This window comes from Oncorhynchus mykiss, chromosome 17 (genome assembly GCF_013265735.2).
Source record: "Oncorhynchus mykiss isolate Arlee chromosome 17, USDA_OmykA_1.1, whole genome shotgun sequence".
NCBI lineage: Eukaryota > Metazoa > Chordata > Actinopteri > Salmoniformes > Salmonidae > Oncorhynchus > Oncorhynchus mykiss.
In genome coordinates this window covers 5087655-5106039 of record NC_048581.1, presented here as the reverse complement: position 1 = coordinate 5106039, position 18385 = coordinate 5087655, and the positions used below count along the sequence as shown (strand labels likewise).

General features: G+C 43.9%; 18 non-coding genes across 18 annotated transcripts; all 18 read right to left on the bottom strand.

The window, feature by feature from the left end:
* Positions 1 to 363: 363 nt before the first annotated feature.
* Positions 364 to 445, bottom strand: trnal-uag. Its single transcript has one exon. It is a non-coding gene; the product is annotated as a tRNA-Leu (tRNA).
* Positions 446 to 1182: 737 nt separating this feature from the next.
* On the bottom strand, positions 1183 to 1264 carry trnal-uag. Its single transcript has one exon. It is a non-coding gene; the product is annotated as a tRNA-Leu (tRNA).
* Positions 1265 to 2001: 737 nt separating this feature from the next.
* Positions 2002 to 2083, bottom strand: trnal-aag. The gene has a single exon. It is a non-coding gene; the product is annotated as a tRNA-Leu (tRNA).
* A 727-nt stretch (positions 2084 to 2810) lies between these two features.
* On the bottom strand, positions 2811 to 2892 carry trnal-uag. Its single transcript has one exon. It is a non-coding gene; the product is annotated as a tRNA-Leu (tRNA).
* A 750-nt stretch (positions 2893 to 3642) lies between these two features.
* Positions 3643 to 3724, bottom strand: trnal-uag. The gene has a single exon. It is a non-coding gene; the product is annotated as a tRNA-Leu (tRNA).
* Positions 3725 to 4474: 750 nt separating this feature from the next.
* On the bottom strand, positions 4475 to 4556 carry trnal-uag. The gene has a single exon. It is a non-coding gene; the product is annotated as a tRNA-Leu (tRNA).
* Positions 4557 to 5293: 737 nt separating this feature from the next.
* Positions 5294 to 5375, bottom strand: trnal-aag. The gene has a single exon. It is a non-coding gene; the product is annotated as a tRNA-Leu (tRNA).
* A 3607-nt stretch (positions 5376 to 8982) lies between these two features.
* trnal-aag lies at positions 8983 to 9065 on the bottom strand. Its single transcript has one exon. It is a non-coding gene; the product is annotated as a tRNA-Leu (tRNA).
* A 736-nt stretch (positions 9066 to 9801) lies between these two features.
* On the bottom strand, positions 9802 to 9884 carry trnal-aag. Its single transcript has one exon. It is a non-coding gene; the product is annotated as a tRNA-Leu (tRNA).
* Positions 9885 to 10680: 796 nt separating this feature from the next.
* On the bottom strand, positions 10681 to 10762 carry trnal-aag. The gene has a single exon. It is a non-coding gene; the product is annotated as a tRNA-Leu (tRNA).
* Positions 10763 to 11497: 735 nt separating this feature from the next.
* trnal-uag lies at positions 11498 to 11579 on the bottom strand. Its single transcript has one exon. It is a non-coding gene; the product is annotated as a tRNA-Leu (tRNA).
* Positions 11580 to 12314: 735 nt separating this feature from the next.
* On the bottom strand, positions 12315 to 12396 carry trnal-aag. Its single transcript has one exon. It is a non-coding gene; the product is annotated as a tRNA-Leu (tRNA).
* A 737-nt stretch (positions 12397 to 13133) lies between these two features.
* trnal-uag lies at positions 13134 to 13215 on the bottom strand. The gene has a single exon. It is a non-coding gene; the product is annotated as a tRNA-Leu (tRNA).
* A 736-nt stretch (positions 13216 to 13951) lies between these two features.
* On the bottom strand, positions 13952 to 14033 carry trnal-aag. Its single transcript has one exon. It is a non-coding gene; the product is annotated as a tRNA-Leu (tRNA).
* Positions 14034 to 15581: 1548 nt separating this feature from the next.
* Positions 15582 to 15663, bottom strand: trnal-uag. Its single transcript has one exon. It is a non-coding gene; the product is annotated as a tRNA-Leu (tRNA).
* A 736-nt stretch (positions 15664 to 16399) lies between these two features.
* On the bottom strand, positions 16400 to 16481 carry trnal-aag. The gene has a single exon. It is a non-coding gene; the product is annotated as a tRNA-Leu (tRNA).
* A 729-nt stretch (positions 16482 to 17210) lies between these two features.
* Positions 17211 to 17292, bottom strand: trnal-aag. Its single transcript has one exon. It is a non-coding gene; the product is annotated as a tRNA-Leu (tRNA).
* A 737-nt stretch (positions 17293 to 18029) lies between these two features.
* trnal-aag lies at positions 18030 to 18111 on the bottom strand. Its single transcript has one exon. It is a non-coding gene; the product is annotated as a tRNA-Leu (tRNA).
* Between the last annotated feature and the right edge of the window lie 274 nt (positions 18112 to 18385).

The window sequence follows — 18385 nt, the reverse complement described above, 5'->3', positions numbered from 1 at the left end:
CGGTGGACTTTGAACCGACACCTCCGAAAGACTGGGTCCTTAAATCCAGTTCTCTGGACAGCTCGGCCACAGTACCAACTGTTAAAATGGACTGCTTGGTCGTCGCACAGACCATCACAACTTTCCTTTTTTCCAATCAAGGATTTGACGTGAACAATCACCGGTAGGAGGTGCAACTGCCACCGTGGGGGAACAGGACTTGGTGGCTGGTTGGTTAAGGCGATGGACTACACTATTGAGTTGGAACCCCATCCGTGACACACAACATTGCTTCTTTTCTCCCTTGCATGGCCCTGCATGAAAGTAAAAACGCTGAAATAAAGCAGAACATGTGATAGCTTGCGCAAACAAACTCAATAAAGATGGCAGTGGTGGGATTTGAACCCACGCCTCCTTAGAGACTTGAGCCTAAATCCAGCACCTTAGACCGCTCGGCCACACTACCCAGCTCTGGCAAGATTTCCACACTTTCTCGTCAGTTACCTAGAGCGTCTGCACTCCCTTGTATTTTAGTCTTCTTTTTCATTTTCTTCTTTAAAATCTTTATGTATCTCATGTTGCTCTTGCGTCCTTCATCTTTTTTTGATCCTCTTTTTAAAAATCTTAATTTATCTGATGTTGCTCTTTCTTCCATCGTATAAACTTAGAATTAGTTTCTGCTTTTATGTCTGAAGCAGATTGAAGTAGAAAAACACGGCAGATAATTGAAATAACAGACATGGGAATTAGGGTAAAGGCTGGATTCCCTTTATTTGTCCGGTGTCCTTGGTGGCCTAGTTTGAAATGACATTACAGTTTTCTGTTGAGAAAAAGTTGCAGTGGTGGACTTTGAACCGACACCTCCGAATGACTGGGTCCTTAAATGCAGTTCTCTGGACAGCTCGGCCACAGTTCCCACTGTTAAAATGGACTGCTTGGTCGTCGCACAGACCATCACAACTTTCCTTTTTTCCAATCAAGGATTTGACGTGAAGAACCACCGGTAGGAGGTGCAACTGCCACCGCGGGGGCACAGGACTTGGTGGCTGGTTGGTTAAGGCGATGGACTACACTATTGAGTTGGAACCCCATCCGTGACACACAACATTGCTTCTTTTCTCCCTTGCATGGCCCTGCATGAAAGTAAAAACGCTGAAATAAAGCAGAACATGTGATAGCTTGCGCAAACAAACTCAATAAAGATGGCAGTGGTGGGATTTGAACCCACGCCTCCTTAGAGACTTGAGCCTAAATCCAGCACCTTAGACCGCTCGGCCACACTACCCAGCTCTGGCAAGATTTCCACACTTTCTCGTCAGTTACCTAGAGCGTCTGCACTCCCTTGTATTTTAGTCTTCTTTTTCATTTTCTTCTTTAAAATCTTCATGTATCTCATGTTGCTCTTGCGTCCTTCATCTTTTTTTGATCCTCTTTTTAAAAATCTTAATTTATCTGATGTTGCTCTTTCTTCCATCGTATAAACTTAGAATTAGTTTCTGCTTTTATGTCTGAAGCAGATTGAAGTAGAAAAACACGGCAGATAATTGAAATAACAGACATGGGAATTAGGGTAAAGGCTGGATTCCCTTTATTTGTCCGGTGTCCTTGGTGGCCTAGTTTGAAATGACATTACAGTTTTCTGTTGAGAAAAAGTTGCAGTGGTGGACTTTGAACCGACACCTCCGAATGACTGGGTCCTTAAATGCAGTTCTCTGGACAGCTCGGCCACAGTTCCCACTGTTAAAATGGACTGCTTGGTCGTCGCACAGACCATCACAACTTTCCTTTTTTCCAATCAAGGATTTGACGTGAAGAACCACCGGTAGGAGGTGCAACTGCCACCGCGGGGGCACAGGACTTGGTGGCTGGTTGGTTAAGGCGATGGACTACACTATTGAGTTGGAACCCCATCCGTGACACACAACATTGCTTCTTTTCTCCCTTGCATGGCCCTGCATGAAAGTAAAAACGCTGAAATAAAGCAGAACATGTGATAGCTTGCGCAAACAAACTCAATAAAGATGACAGTGGTGGGATTTGAACCCACGCCTCCTTAGAGACTGGAGCCTTAATCCAGCGCCTTAGACCGCTCGGCCACACTACCCAGCTCTGGCAAAATATTCACACTTTCTCGTCAGTTACCTAGAGTGTCTGCACTTCCTTGTATTTTAGTCTTCTTTTTCATTTTCTTCTTTAAAATCTTTATGTATCTCATGTTGCTCTTGCGTCCTTCATCTTTTTTTGATTCTCTTTCTAAAAATCTTAATTTATCTGATGTTGCTCTTTCTTCCATCGTATAAACTTAGAATTTGTTTCTGCTTTTATGTCTGAAGAAGATTGAATTAGAAAAACACTGCAGATAATTGCAATAACAGACGTGGGAATTAGGGTAAAGGCTGGATTCCCTTTATTTGTCCGGTGTCCTTGGTGACCTAGTTTGAAATGACATTACAGTTTTCTGTTGAGAAAAAGTTGCAGTGGTGGACTTTGAACCGACACCTCCGAAAGACTGGGTCCTTAAATGCAGTTCTCTGGACAGCTCGGCCACAGTTCCCACTGTTAAAATGGGAATGCAAGGGATAGCCGCACAGACCATCACAACTTTCCTTTTTTCCAATCAAGGATTTGACGTGAACAACCACCGGTAGGAGGTGCAACTGCCACCGTGGGGGCACAGGACTTGGTGGCTGGTTGGCTACACTATTGAGTTGGAACCCCATCCGTGACACTTAACATTGCTTCTTTTCTCCCTTGCATGGCCCTACATGAAAGTAAAAACGCTGAAATAAAGCAGGACATGTGATAGCTTGCGCAAACAAACTCAACAAAGATGGCAGTGGTGGGATTTGAACCCACGCCTCCTTAGAGACTGGAGCCTAAATCCAGCGCCTTAGACCGCTCGGCCACACTACCCAGCGCTGGCAAAATATTTACACTTTCTCGTCAGTTACCTAGAGCGTCTGTACTTCCTTGTATTTTAGTCTTCTTTTTCATTTTCTTCTTTAAAATCTTTATGTATCTCATGTTGCTCTTGCGTCCTTCATCTTTTTTTGATTCTCTTTCTAAAAATCTTAATTTATCTGATGTTGCTCTTTCTTCCATCGTATAAACTTAGAATTAGTTTCTGCTTTCATGTCTGAAGCAGATTGAATTAGAAAAACACGGCAGATAATTGCAATAACAGACGTGGGAATTATTGTAAAGGCTGGATTCCCTTTATTTGTCCGGTGTCCTTGGTGGCCTTGTTTGAAATTACATTACAGTTTTCTGTTGAGAAAAAGTTGCAGAGGTGGACTTTGAACCTACACCTCCGAAAGACTGGGTCCTTAAATCCAGTTCTCTGGACAGCTCGGCCACAGTTCCCACTGTTAAAATGGACTGCTAAAATGGACTGCTTGGTCGTCGCACAGACCATCACAACTTTCCTTTTTTCCAATCAAGGATTTGACGTGAAGAACCACCGGTAGGAGGTGCAACTGCCACCGCGGGGGCACAGGACTTGGTGGCTGGTTGGTTAAGGCGATGGACTACACTATTGAGTTGGAACCCCATCCGTGACACACAACATTGCTTCTTTTCTCCCTTGCATGGCCCTGCATGAAAGTAAAAACGCTGAAATAAAGCAGAACATGTGATAGCTTGCGCAAACAAACTCAATAAAGATGGCAGTGGTGGGATTTGAACCCACGCCTCCTTAGAGACTGGAGCCTAAATCCAGCGCCTTAGACCACTCGGCCACACTACCCAGCTCTGGTAAGATTTCCAAACTTTCTCGTCAGTTACCTGGAGCGTCTGCACTCCCTTGTATTTTAGTCTTCTTTTTCATTTTCTTCTTTAAAATCTTTATGTATCTTATGTTGCTCTTGCGTCCTTCATCTTTTTTTGATTCTCTTTTTAAAAATCTTAATTTATCTGATGTTGCTCTTTCTTCCATCGTATAAACTTAGAATTAGTTTCTGCTTTCATGTCTGAAGCAGATTGAATTAGAAAAACACGGCAGATAATTGCAATAACAGACGTGGGAATTATTGTAAAGGCTGGATTCCCTTTATTTGTCCGGTGTCCTTGGTGGCCTTGTTTGAAATTACATTACAGTTTTCTGTTGAGAAAAAGTTGCAGAGGTGGACTTTGAACCTACACCTCCGAAAGACTGGGTCCTTAAATCCAGTTCTCTGGACAGCTCGGCCACAGTTCCCACTGTTAAAATGGACTGCTAAAATGGACTGCTTGGTCGTCGCACAGACCATCACAACTTTCCTTTTTTCCAATCAAGGATTTGACGTGAAGAACCACCGGTAGGAGGTGCAACTGCCACCGCGGGGGCACAGGACTTGGTGGCTGGTTGGTTAAGGCGATGGACTACACTATTGAGTTGGAACCCCATCCGTGACACACAACATTGCTTCTTTTCTCCCTTGCATGGCCCTGCATGAAAGTAAAAACGCTGAAATAAAGCAGAACATGTGATAGCTTGCGCAAACAAACTCAATAAAGATGGCAGTGGTGGGATTTGAACCCACGCCTCCTTAGAGACTGGAGCCTAAATCCAGCGCCTTAGACCACTCGGCCACACTACCCAGCTCTGGTAAGATTTCCAAACTTTCTCGTCAGTTACCTGGAGCGTCTGCACTCCCTTGTATTTTAGTCTTCTTTTTCATTTTCTTCTTTAAAATCTTTATGTATCTTATGTTGCTCTTGCGTCCTTCATCTTTTTTTGATTCTCTTTTTAAAAATCTTAATTTATCTGATGTTGCTCTTTCTTCCATCGTATAAACTTAGAATTAGTTTCTGCTTTCATGTCTGAAGCAGATTGAATTAGAAAAACACGGCAGATAATTGCAATAACAGACGTGGGAATTATTGTAAAGGCTGGATTCCCTTTATTTGTCCGGTGTCCTTGGTGGCCTTGTTTGAAATTACATTACAGTTTTCTGTTGAGAAAAAGTTGCAGAGGTGGACTTTGAACCTACACCTCCGAAAGACTGGGTCCTTAAATCCAGTTCTCTGGACAGCTCGGCCACAGTTCCCACTGTTAAAATTGACTGCTTGGTCGTCGCACAGACCATCACAACTTTCCTTTTTTCCAATCAAGGATTTGACGTGAACAACCACCGGTAGGAGGTGCAACTGCCACCGCGGGGGCACAGGACTTGGTGGCTGGTTGGTTAAGGCGATGGACTACACTATTGAGTCGGATCCCCATCCGTGACACACAACATTGCTTCTTTTCTCCCTTGCATGGCCCTGCATGAAAGTAAAAACGCTGAAATAAAGCAGAACATGTGATAGCTTGCGCAAACAAACTCAATAAAGATGGCAGTGGTGGGATTTGAACCCACGCCTCCTTAGAGACTGGAGCCTTAATCCAGCGCCTTAGACCGCTCGGCCACACTACCCAGCTCTGGCAAGCTTCCACACTTTATCGTCAGTTACCTAGAGCGTCTGCACTCCCTTGTATTTTAGTCTTCTTTTTCATTTTCTTCTTTAAAATCTTTATGTATCTCATGTTGCTCTTGCGTCCTTCATCTTTTTTTGATTGTCTTTGTAAAAATCTTAATTTATCTGATGTTGCTCTTTCTTCCATCGTATAAACTTAGAATTAGTTTCTGCTTTTATTTCTGAAGCAGATTGAATTAGAAATACACATCAGATAATTGCAATAACAGACGTGGGAATTAGGGTAAAGGCTGGATTCCCTTTATTTGTCTGGTGTCCTTGGTGGCCTTGTTTGAAATTACATTACAGTTTTCTGTTGAGAAAAACTTGCAGCGGTGGACTTTGAACCGACACCTCCGAAAGACTGGGTCCTTAAATCCAGTTCTCTGGACAGCTCGGCCACAGTTCCCACTGTTAAAATGGACTGCTGGGTCGTCCCACAGACCATCACAACTTTCCTTTTTTCCAATCAAGGATTTGACATGAACAACCACCGGTAGGAGGTGCAACTGCCACCGTGAGAGCACAGGACTTGGTGGCTGGTTGGTTAAGGCGACGGACTACACTATTGAGTTGGAACCCCATCCGTGACACACAACATTGCATCTTTTCTCCCTTGCATGGCCCTGCATGAAAGTAAAAAAAGCTTAAATAATGCAGAACATGTGATAGCTTGCGCAAACAAACTCAAAAAAGATGGCAGTGGTGGGATTTGAACGCACGCCTCCTCAGAGACTGGAGCCTAAATCTAGCGCCTTAGACCGCTCGGCCACACTACCCAACAGAAACTAAAACAAGAGGCTCCCATGCTGAGGTCTGTCCAACGCTGGTCCAACCAAGCTGACTCCACACTCCAAGACTGCTTCCATCACGTGGACTGGGAGATGTTTCGTATTGCGTCAGATAACAACATTGACGAATACGCTGATTCGGTGTGCGAGTTCATTAGAACGTGCGTTGAAGATGTCGGTCCCATAGCAACGATTAAAACATTCCCTAACCAGAAACCGTGGATTGATGGCAGCATTCGTGTGAAACTGAAAGCGCGAACCACTGCTGTTAATCAGGGCAAGGTGTCTGGTAACATGACCGAATACAAACAGTGCAGCTATTCCCTCCGCAAGGCTATCAAACAAGCTAAGCGCCAGTACAGAGACAAAGTAGAATCTCAATTCAACGGCTCAGACACAAGAGGCATGTGGCAGGGTCTACAGTCAATCACGGACTACAGGAAGAAATCCAGCCCAGTCACGGACCAGGATGTCTTGCTCCCAGGCAGACTAAATAACTTTTTTGCCCGCTTTGAGGACAATACAGTGCCACTGACACGGCCTGCAACGAAAACATGCGGTCTCTCCTTCACTGCAGCCGAGGTGAGTAAGACATTTAAACGTGTTAACCCTCGCAAGGCTGCAGGCCCAGACGGCATCCCCAGCCGCGCCCTCAGAGCATGCGCAGACCAGCTGGCCGGTGTGTTTACGGACATATTCAATCAATCCCTATACCAGTCTGCTGTTCCCACATGCTTCAAGAGGGCCACCATTGTTCCTGTTCCCAAGAAAGCTAAGGTAACTGAGCTAAACGACTACCGCCCCGTAGCACTCACATCCGTCATCATGAAGTGCTTTGAGAGACTAGTCAAGGACCATATCACCTCCACCCTACCTGACACCCTAGACCCACTCCAATTTGCTTACCGCCCAAATAGGTCCACAGACGATGCAATCTCAACCACACTGCACACTGCCCTAACCCATCTGGACAAGAGGAATACCTATGTGAGAATGCTGTTCATTGACTACAGCTCGGCATTCAACACCATAGTACCCTCCAAGCTCGTCATCAAGCTCGAGACCCTGGGTCTCGACCCCGCCCTGTGCAACTGGGTACTGGACTTCCTGACGGGCCGCCCCCAGGTGGTGAGGGTAGGCAACAACATCTCCTCCCCGCTGATCCTCAACACTGGGGCCCCACAAGGGTGCGTTCTGAGCCCTCTCCTGTACTCCCTGTTCACCCACGACTGCGTGGCCACGCACGCCTCCAACTCAATCATCAAGTTTGCGGACGACACAACAGTGGTAGGCTTGATTACCAACAACGACGAGACGGCCTACAGGGAGGAGGTGAGGGCCCTCGGAGTGTGGTGTCAGGAAAATAACCTCACACTCAACGTCAACAAAACTCAGGAGATGATTGTGGACTTCAGGAAACAGCAGAGGGAACACCCCCCTATCCACATTGATGGAACAGTAGTGGAGAGGGTAGCAAGTTTTAAGTTCCTCGGCATACACATCACAGACAAACTGAATTGGTCCACTCACACAGACAGCATCGTGAAGAAGGCGCAGCAGCGCCTCTTCAACCTCAGGAGGCTGAAGAAATTCGGCTTGTCACCAAAAGCACTCACAAACTTCTACTGATGCACAATCGAGAGCATCCTGGCGGGCTGTATCACCGCCTGGTATGGCAACTGCACCGCCCTCAACCGTAAGGCTCTCCAGAGGGTAGTGAGGTCTGCACAACGCATCACCGGGGGCAAACTACCTGCCCTCCAGGACACCTACACCACCCGATGTCACAGGAAGGCCATAAAGATCATCAAGGACATCAACCACCCGAGCCACTGCCTGTTCACCCCGCTATCATCCAGAAGGCGAGGTCAGTACAGGTGCATCAAAGCTAGGACCTAGAGACTGAAAAACAGCTTCTATCTCAAGGCCATCAGACTGTTAAACAGCCACCACTAACACTGAGTGGCTGCTGCCAACACACTGACACTGACTCAACTCCAGCCACTTTAATAATGGGAATTGATGGGAAATGATGTAAATATATCACTAGCCACTTTAAACAATGCTACCTTATATAAATGTTACTTACCCTACATTATTCATCTCATATGCATACGTATATACTGTACTCTATATCATCGACGGTATCCTTATGTAATACATGTATCACTAGCCACTTTATACTATGCCACTTTGTTTACATACTCATCTCATTTGTACATACTGTACTCGATACCATCTACTGTATCTTGCCTATGCTGCTCTGTACCATCACTCATTCATATATCCTTATGTACATATTCTTTATCCCCTTACACTGTGTACAAGACAGTAGTTTTGGAATTGTTAGTTAGATTACTTGTTATTACTGCATTGTCGGAACTAGAAGCACAAGCATTTCGCTACACTCGCATTAACATCTGCTAACCATGTGTATGTGACAAATAAAATTTGATTTGATTTGAACCGACACCTCCGAAAGACTGGGTCCTTAAATCCAGTTCTCTGGACAGCTTGGCCACAGTTCCCACTGTTAAAATAGAATGCTTGGTCGTCGCACAGACCATCACAACTTTCCTTTTTTCCAATCAAGGAATTGACATGAACAACCACCAGTAGGAGGTGCAATTGCCACAGCGGGGGCACAGGACTTGGTTGGTTAAGGCGATGGACTACACCATTGCTTCTTTTCTCCCTTGCATGGCCCTACATGAAAGTAAAAACGCTGAAATAAAGCAGAACATGTGATAGCTTGCGCAAACAAACTCAATAAAGACGGCAGTGGTGGGATTTGAACCCACGCCTCCTTAGAGACTGGAGCCTTAATCCAGCGCCTTAGACCGCTCGGCCACACTAACCAGCTCTGGCAAACTATTCACAATTTCTCGTCAGTTACCTAGAGCGTCTGCACTTCCTTGTATTTTAGTCTTCTTTTTCATTTTCTTCTTTAAAATCTTTATGTATCTCATGTTGCTCTTGCGTCCTTCATCTTTTTTTGATTCTCTTTTTAAAAATCTTAATTTATCTGATGTTGCTCTTTCTTCCATCGTATAAACTTAGAATTAGTTTCTGCTTTTATGTCTGAAGCAGATTGAATTAGAAAAACACAGCAGATAATTGAAATAACAGACATGGGAATTAGGGTAAAGGCTGGATTCCCTTTATTTGTCCGGTTTCCTTGGTGGCCTTGTTTGAAAATACATTACAGTTTTCTGTTGAGAAAAAGTTGCAGCGGTGGACTTTGAACCGACACCTCCGAAAAACTGGGTCCTTAAATCCAGTTCTCTGGACAGCTTGGCCACAGTACCAACTGTTAAAATGGACTGCTGGGTCGTCGCACAGACCATCACAACTTTCCTTTTTTCCAATCAAGGATTTGACGTGAACAACCACCGGTAGGAGGTGCAACTGCCACCGCGGGGGCACAGGACTTGGTGGCTGGTTGGTTAAGGCGATGGACTACACTATTGAGTTGGAACCCCATACGTGACACACAACATTGATTTTTTTCTCCCTTGCATGACCCTACATGAAAGTAAAAACACTGAAATAAAGCAGAACATGTGATAGCTTGCGCAAACAAACTCAGTAAAGATGGCAGTGGTGGGATTTGAACCCACGCCTCCTTAGAGACTGGAGCCTTAATCCAGCGCCTTAGACCGCTCGGCCACACTAACCAGCTCTGCAAGGTAACAACAATTTCTCGTCAGTTACCTAGAGCGTCTGCACCCCCTTGTATTTTAGACGGCAGTGATAGGATTTGAACCCACGCCTTTGATTTATCTGCACTCCCTTGTATTTTAGTCTTCTTTTTCATTTTCTTCTTAAAAATCTTTATGTATCTCATGTTGCTCTTGCGTCCTTCATCTTTTTTTGATTCTCTTTTTAAAAATCTTAATTTATCTGATGTTGCTCTTTCTTCCATTGTGTACACTGAAAATGTGTTTCTGCTTTTATGTCTGAAGCAGATTGAATCTGAAAAACACAGCAGAATTTTTTCAAAAACAGAGGTGGGAATTAGGGTAAAGGATGGATTCCCTTTATTTGTCCGGTGTCCTTGGTGGCCTTGTTTGAAATTACATTACAGTTTTTTGTTGAGAAAAAGTTAAAGCGGTGGACTTTGAACCCACACCTCTGAAAGACTGGATCCTTAAATACAGTTCTCTGGACAGCTTGGCCACAGTACCCACTGTTAAAATGGACTGCTAGGTCGTCGCACAGCCCAGCCCAACTTTCCTTGTTTACAATCTAGGCTTTGACGTGAACAACCACCGGTAGGAGGTGCAACTGCCACCGCGGGGGCACAGGACTTGGTGGCTGGTTGGTTAAGGCGATGGACTACACTATTGAGTTGGAACCCCATCCGTGACACACAACATTGCTTCTTTTCTCCCTTGCATGGCCCTGCATGAAAGTAAAAACGCTGAAATAAAGCAGAACATGTGATAGCTTACGCAAACAAACTCAATAAAGATGGCAGTGGTGGGATTTGAACCCACGCCTCCTTAGAGACTGGAGCCTTAATCCAGCGCCTTAGACCGCTCGGCCACAATACCCAACTCTGGCAAGCTTCCTCACTTTCTCGTCAGTTACGTAGAGCGTCTGCACTTCCCTGTATTTTAGTCTTCTTTTTCATTTTCTTCTTTAAAATCTTTATGTATCTCATGTTGCTCTTGCGTCCTTCATCTTTTTTTGATTCTCTTTCTAAAAATCTTAATTTATCTGATGTTGCTCTTTCTTTCATCGTATAAACTTAGAATTAGTTTCTGCTTTTATGTCTGAAGCAGATTGAATTAGAAAAACACGGCAGATAATAGCAATAATAGACGTGGGAATGAGGGTAAAGGCTGGATTCCCTTTATTTTCCGGTGTCCTTGGTGGCCTTGTTTGAAATTACATTACAGTTTTCTGTTGAGAAAAAGTTGCAGTGGTGGACTTTGAACCGACACCTCTGAAAGACTGGGTCCTTAAATCCAGTTCTCTGGACAGCTCGCCCACAGTACCAACTGTTAAAATGGACTGCTGGGTCGTCCCACAGACCATCACAACTTTCCTTTTTTCCAATCAAGGATTTGACGTGAACAACCACCGGTAGGAGGTGCAACTGCCACCGTGAGAGCACAGGACTTGGTGGATGGTTGGTTAAGGCGACGGACTACACTATTGAGTTGGAACCCCATCCGTGACACACAACATTGCTTCTTTTCTCCCTTGCATGGCCCTGCATGAAACTAAAAACGCTGAAATAAAGCAGAACATGTGATAGCTTGCGCAAAAAAACTCAACAAAGATGGCAGTGTTGGGATTTGAACCCACGCCTCCTTAGAGACTGGAGCCTAAATCCAACGCCTTAGACCGCTCGGCCACACTACCCAGCTCTGGGAAAATATTCACACTTTCTCGTCAGTTACCTAGAGCGTCTGCACTTCCTTGTATTTTAGTCTTCTTTTTCATTTTCTTCTTTAAAATCTTTATGTATCTCATGTTGCTCTTGCGTCCTTCATCTTTTTTTGATTCTCTTTTTAAAAATCGTAATTTATCTGATGTTGCTCTTTCTTCCATCGTATAAACTTAGAATTAGTTTCTGCTTTTATGTCTGAAGCAGATTGAATTAGAAAAACACGGCAGATAATTGCAATAACAGACATGGGAATTAGGGTAAAGGCTGGATTCCCTTTATTTTCCGGTGTCCTTGGTGGCCTTGTTTGAAATTACATTACAGTTTTCTGTTGAGAAAAAGTTGCGGTGGTGGACTTTGAACCGACACCTCCGAAAGACTGGGTCCTTAAATCCAGTTCTCTGGACAGCTCGGCCACAGTTCCCACTGTTAAAATTGACTGCTTGGTTGTCGCACAGACCATCACAACTTTCCTTTTATCCAATCAAGGATTTGACGTGAACAACCCACAGTAGGAGGTGCAACTGCCACAGCGAGAGCACAGGACTTGGTGGCTGATTGGTTAAGGTGATGGACTACACTATTGAGTTGGAACCCCATCCGTGACACACAACATTGCTTCTTTTCTCCCTTGCATGGGCGACATGAAAGTAAAAACCCGGAAACAAAGCAGAAAATGTGATAGCTTGCGCAAAAAAACTCAATAAAGATGGCAGTGGTGGGATTTGAACCCACGCCTCCTTAGAGACAGGAGCCTTAATCCAGCGCCTTAGACCGCTCGGCCACACTACCCAGCTCTGGCAAAATATTTACACTTTCTCGTCAGTTACCTAGAGCGTCTGTACTTCCTTGTATTTTAGTCTTTTTTTTCATTTTCTTCTTTAAAATCTTTATCTATCTCATGTTGCTCTTGCGTCCTTCATCTTTTTTTGATTCTCTTTTTAAAAATCTTAATTTATCTGATGTTGCTCTTTCTTCCATCGTATAAACCTAGAATTAGTTTCTGCTTTCATGTCTGAAGCAGATTGAATTAGAAAAACACGGCAGATAATTGCAATAACAGACGTGGGAATGAGGGTAAAGGCTGGATTCCCTTTATTTGTCCGGTGTCCTTGGTGGCCTTGTTTGAAATTACATTACAGTTTTCTGTTGAGAAAAACTTGCAGCGGTGGACTTTGAACCGACACCTCCGAAAGACTGGGTCCTTAAATCCAGTTCTCTGGACAGCTCGGCCACAGTTCCCACTGTTAAAATGGACTGCTTGGTCGTCGCACAGACCATCACAACTTTCCTTTTTTTCAATCAAGGAATTGACATGAACAACCACCAGTAGGAGGTGCAATTGCCAGCGCGCGGGCACAGAACTTGGTGGCTGGTTGGTTAAGGTGACGGACTACACTATTGAGTTGGAAACCCATCCGTGACACACAACATTGCTTCTTTTCTCCCTTGCATGGCCCTGCATGAAAGTAAAAACGCTGAAATAAAGCAGAACATGTGATAGCTTGCGCAAACAAACTCAATAAAGATGGCAGTGGTGGGATTTGAACCCACGCCTCCTTAGAGACTGGAGCCTAAATCCAGCGCCTTAGACCGCTCGGCCACACTACCCAGCTCTGGCAAAATATTCACACTTTCTAATCAGTTACCTAGAGCGTCTGCACTCCCTTGTATTTTAGTCTTCTTTTTCATTTTCTTCTTTAAAATCTTTATGTATCTCATGTTGCTCTTGCGTCCTTCATCTTTTTTTGATTCTCTTTTTAAAAATCTTAATTTATCTGATGTTGCTCTTTCTTCCATCGTATAAACTTAGAATTAGTTTCTGCTTTTATGTCTGAAGAAGATTGAATTAGAAAAACACGGCAGATAATTGCAATAACAGACGTGGGAATTAGGGTAAAGGCTGGATTCCCTTTATTTTCCGGTGTCCTTGGTGGCCTTGTTTGAAATTACATTACAGTTTTCTGTTGAGAAAAATTTGTAGTGGTGGACTTTGAACCGACACCTCTGAAAGACTGGGTCCTTAAATCCAGTTCTCTGGACAGCTTGGCCACAGTTCCCACTGTTAAAATAGACTGCTTGGTCATCGCACAGACCATCACAACTTTCCTTTTTTCCAATCAAGGATTTGACGTGAACAACTACCGGTAGGAGGTGCAACTGCCACCGTGGCGGCACAGAACTTGGTGGCTGGTTGGTTAAGGCGATGGACTACACTATTGAGTTGGAACCCCATCCGTGACACACAACATTGCTTCTTTTCTCCCTTGCATTGCCCTGCATGAAAGTAAAAACACTGAAATAATGCAGAACATGTGATAGCTTGCGCAAACAAACTCAATAAAGATGGCAGTGGTGGGATTTGAACCCACGCCTCCTTAGAGACTGGAGCCTTAATCCAGCGCCTTAGACCGCTCTGCCACACTACCCAGCTCTGGCAAGATTTCCACACTTTCTCGTCAGTTACCTAGAGCGTCTGCACTCCCTTGTATTTTAGTCTTCTTTTTCATTTTCTTCTTTAAAATCTTTATGTATCTCATGTTGCTCTTGCGTCCTTCATCTTTTTTTGATTCTCTTTCTAAAAATCTTAATTTATCTGATGTTGCTCTTTCTTTCATCGTATAAACTTAGAATTAGTTTCTGCTTTTATGTCTGAAGCAGACTGAATTAGAAAAACACGGCAGATAATAGCAATAATAGACGTGGGAATGAGGCTGGATTCCCTTTATTTTCCGGTGTCCTTGGTGGCCTTGTTTGAAATTACATTACAGTTTTCTGTTGAGAAAAAGTTGCAGTGGTGGACTTTGAACCGACACCTCTGAAAGACTGGGTCCTTAAATCCAGTTCTCTGGACAGCTTGGCCACAGTTCCCACTGTTAAAATAGACTGCTTGGTCATCGCACAGACCATCACAACTTTCCTTTTTTCCAATCAAGGATTTGACGTGAACAACTACCGGTAGGAGGTGCAACTGCCACCGTGGGGGCACAGAACTTGGTGGCTGGTTGGTTAAGGCGATGGACTACACTATTGAGTTGGAACCCCATCCGTGACACACAACATTGCTTCTTTTCTCCCTTGCATTGCCCTGCATGAAAGTAAAAACACTGAAATAAAGCAGAACATGTGATAGCTTGCGCAAACAAACTCAATAAAGATAGCAGTGGTGGGATTTGAATCCACGCCTCCTTAGAGACTGGAGCCTTAATCCAGCGCCTTAGACCGCTCTGCCACACTACCCAGCTCTGGCAAGATTTCCACACTTTCTCGTCAGTTACCTAGAGCGTCTGCACTCCCTTGTATTTTAGTCTTCTTTTTCATTTTCTTCTTTAAAATCTTTATGTATCTCATGTTGCTCTTGCGTCCTTCATCTTTTTTTGATTCTCTTTCTAAAAATCTTAATTTATCTGATGTTGCTCTTTCTTTCATCGTATAAACTTAGAATTGGTTTCTGTTTTTATGTCTGAAGCAGATTGAATTAGAAAAACACGGCAGATAATAGCAATAATAGACGTGGGAATGAGGGTAAAGGCTGGATTCCCTTTATTTGTCCGGTGTCCTTGGTGGCCTTGTTTGAAATTACATTACAGTTTTCTGTTGAGAAAAAGTTGTAGTGGTGGACTTTGAACCGACACCTCTGAAAGACTGGGTCCTTAAATCCAGTTCTCTGGACAGCTCGCCCACAGTACCAACTGTTAAAATGGACTGCTGGGTCGTCCCACAGACCATCACAACTTTCCTTTTTTCCAATCAAGGATTTGACGTGAACAACCACCGGTAGGAGGTGCAACTGCCACCGTGAGAGCACAGGACTTGGTGGCTGGTTGGTTAAGGCGATGGACTACACTATTGAGTTGGAACCCCATCCGTGACACACAACATTGCTTCTTTTCTCCCTTGCACGGCCCTGCATGAAAGTAAAAACGCTGAAATAAAGCAGAACATGTGATAGCTTGCGCATACAAACTCAATAAAGATGGCAGTGGTGGGATTTGAACCCACGCCTCCTTAGAGACTGGAGCCTAAATCCAGCGCCTTAGACCGCTCGGCCACACTACCCAGCTCTGGCAAAATATTCACACTTTCTAATCAGTTACCTAGAGCGTCTGCACTCCCTTGTATTTTAGTCTTCTTTTTCATTTTCTTCTTTAAAATCTTTATGTATCTCATGTTGCTCTTGCGTCCTTCATCTTTTTTTGATTCTCTTTTTAAAAATCTTAATTTATCTGATGTTGCTCTTTCTTCCATCGTATAAACTTAGAATTAGTTTCTGCTTTTATGTCTGAAGAAGATTGAATTAGAAAAACACGGCAGATAATTGCAATAACAGACGTGGGAATTAGGGTAAAGGCTGGATTCCCTTTATTTTCCGGTGTCCTTGGTGGCCTTGTTTGAAATTACATTACAGTTTTCTGTTGAGAAAAATTTGTAGTGGTGGACTTTGAACCGACACCTCTGAAAGACTGGGTCCTTAAATCCAGTTCTCTGGACAGCTTGGCCACAGTTCCCACTGTTAAAATAGACTGCTTGGTCATCGCACAGACCATCACAACTTTCCTTTTTTCCAATCAAGGATTTGACGTGAACAACTACCGGTAGGAGGTGCAACTGCCACCGTGGCGGCACAGAACTTGGTGGCTGGTTGGTTAAGGCGATGGACTACACTATTGAGTTGGAACCCCATCCGTGACACACAACATTGCTTCTTTTCTCCCTTGCATTGCCCTGCATGAAAGTATAAACACTGAAATAATGCAGAACATGTGATAGCTTGCGCAAACAAACTCAATAAAGATGGCAGTGGTGGGATTTGAACCCACGCCTCCTTAGAGACTGGAGCCTTAATCCAGCGCCTTAGACCGCTCTGCCACACTACCCAGCTCTGGCAAGATTTCCACACTTTCTCGTCAGTTACCTAGAGCGTCTGCACTCCCTTGTATTTTAGTCTTCTTTTTCATTTTCTTCTTTAAAATCTTTATGTATCTCATGTTGCTCTTGCGTCCTTCATCTTTTTTTGATTCTCTTTCTAAAAATCTTAATTTATCTGATGTTGCTCTTTCTTTCATCGTATAAACTTAGAATTAGTTTCTGCTTTTATGTCTGAAGCAGACTGAATTAGAAAAACACGGCAGATAATAGCAATAATAGACGTGGGAATGAGGCTGGATTCCCTTTATTTTCCGGTGTCCTTGGTGGCCTTGTTTGAAATTACATTACAGTTTTCTGTTGAGAAAAAGTTGCAGTGGTGGACTTTGAACCGACACCTCTGAAAGACTGGGTCCTTAAATCCAGTTCTCTGGACAGCTTGGCCACAGTTCCCACTGTTAAAATAGACTGCTTGGTCATCGCACAGACCATCACAACTTTCCTTTTTTCCAATCAAGGATTTGACGTGAACAACTACCGGTAGGAGGTGCAACTGCCACCGTGGGGGCACAGAACTTGGTGGCTGGTTGGTTAAGGCGATGGACTACACTATTGAGTTGGAACCCCATCCGTGACACACAACATTGCTTCTTTTCTCCCTTGCATTGCCCTGCATGAAAGTAAAAACACTGAAATAAAGCAGAACATGTGATAGCTTGCGCAAACAAACTCAATAAAGATGGCAGTGGTGGGATTTGAATCCACGCCTCCTTAGAGACTGGAGCCTTAATCCAGCGCCTTAGACCGCTCTGCCACACTACCCAGCTCTGGCAAGATTTCCACACTTTCTCGTCAGTTACCTAGAGCGTCTGCACTCCCTTGTATTTTAGTCTTCTTTTTCATTTTCTTCTTTAAAATCTTTATGTATCTCATGTTGCTCTTGCGTCCTTCATCTTTTTTTGATTCTCTTTCTAAAAATCTTAATTTATCTGATGTTGCTCTTTCTTTCATCGTATAAACTTAGAATTGGTTTCTGTTTTTATGTCTGAAGCAGATTGAATTAGAAAAACACGGCAGATAATAGCAATAATAGACGTGGGAATGAGGGTAAAGGCTGGATTCCCTTTATTTGTCCGGTGTCCTTGGTGGCCTTGTTTGAAATTACATTACAGTTTTCTGTTGAGAAAAAGTTGTAGTGGTGGACTTTGAACCGACACCTCTGAAAGACTGGGTCCTTAAATCCAGTTCTCTGGACAGCTCGCCCACAGTACCAACTGTTAAAATGGACTGCTGGGTCGTCCCACAGACCATCACAACTTTCCTTTTTTCCAATCAAGGATTTGACGTGAACAACCACCGGTAGGAGGTGCAACTGCCACCGTGAGAGAACAGGACTTGGTGGCTGGTTGGTTAAGGCGATGGACTACACTATTGAGTTGGAACCCCATCCGTGACACACAACATTGCTTCTTTTCTCCCTTGCACGGCCCTGCATGAAAGTAAAAACGCTGAAATAATGCAGAACATGTGATAGCTTGCGCAAACAAACTCAATGAAGATGGCAGTGGTGGGATTTGAACCCACGCCTCCTTAGAGACTGGAGCCTTAATCCAGCGCCTTAGACCGCTCGGCCACACTACCCAGCTCTGGCAAGATTTCCACACTTTCTCGTCAGTTACCTAGAGCGTCTGCACTCCCTTGTATTTTAGTCTTCTTTTTCATTTTCTTCTTTAAAATCTTTATGTATCTCATGTTGCTCTTGCGTCCTTCATCTTTTTTTGATTCTCTTTCTAAAAATCTTAATTTATCTGATGTTGCTCTTTCTTTCATCGTATAAACTTAGAATTGGTTTCTGTTTTTATGTCTGAAGCAGATTGAATTAGAAAAACACGGCAGATAATAGCAATAATAGACG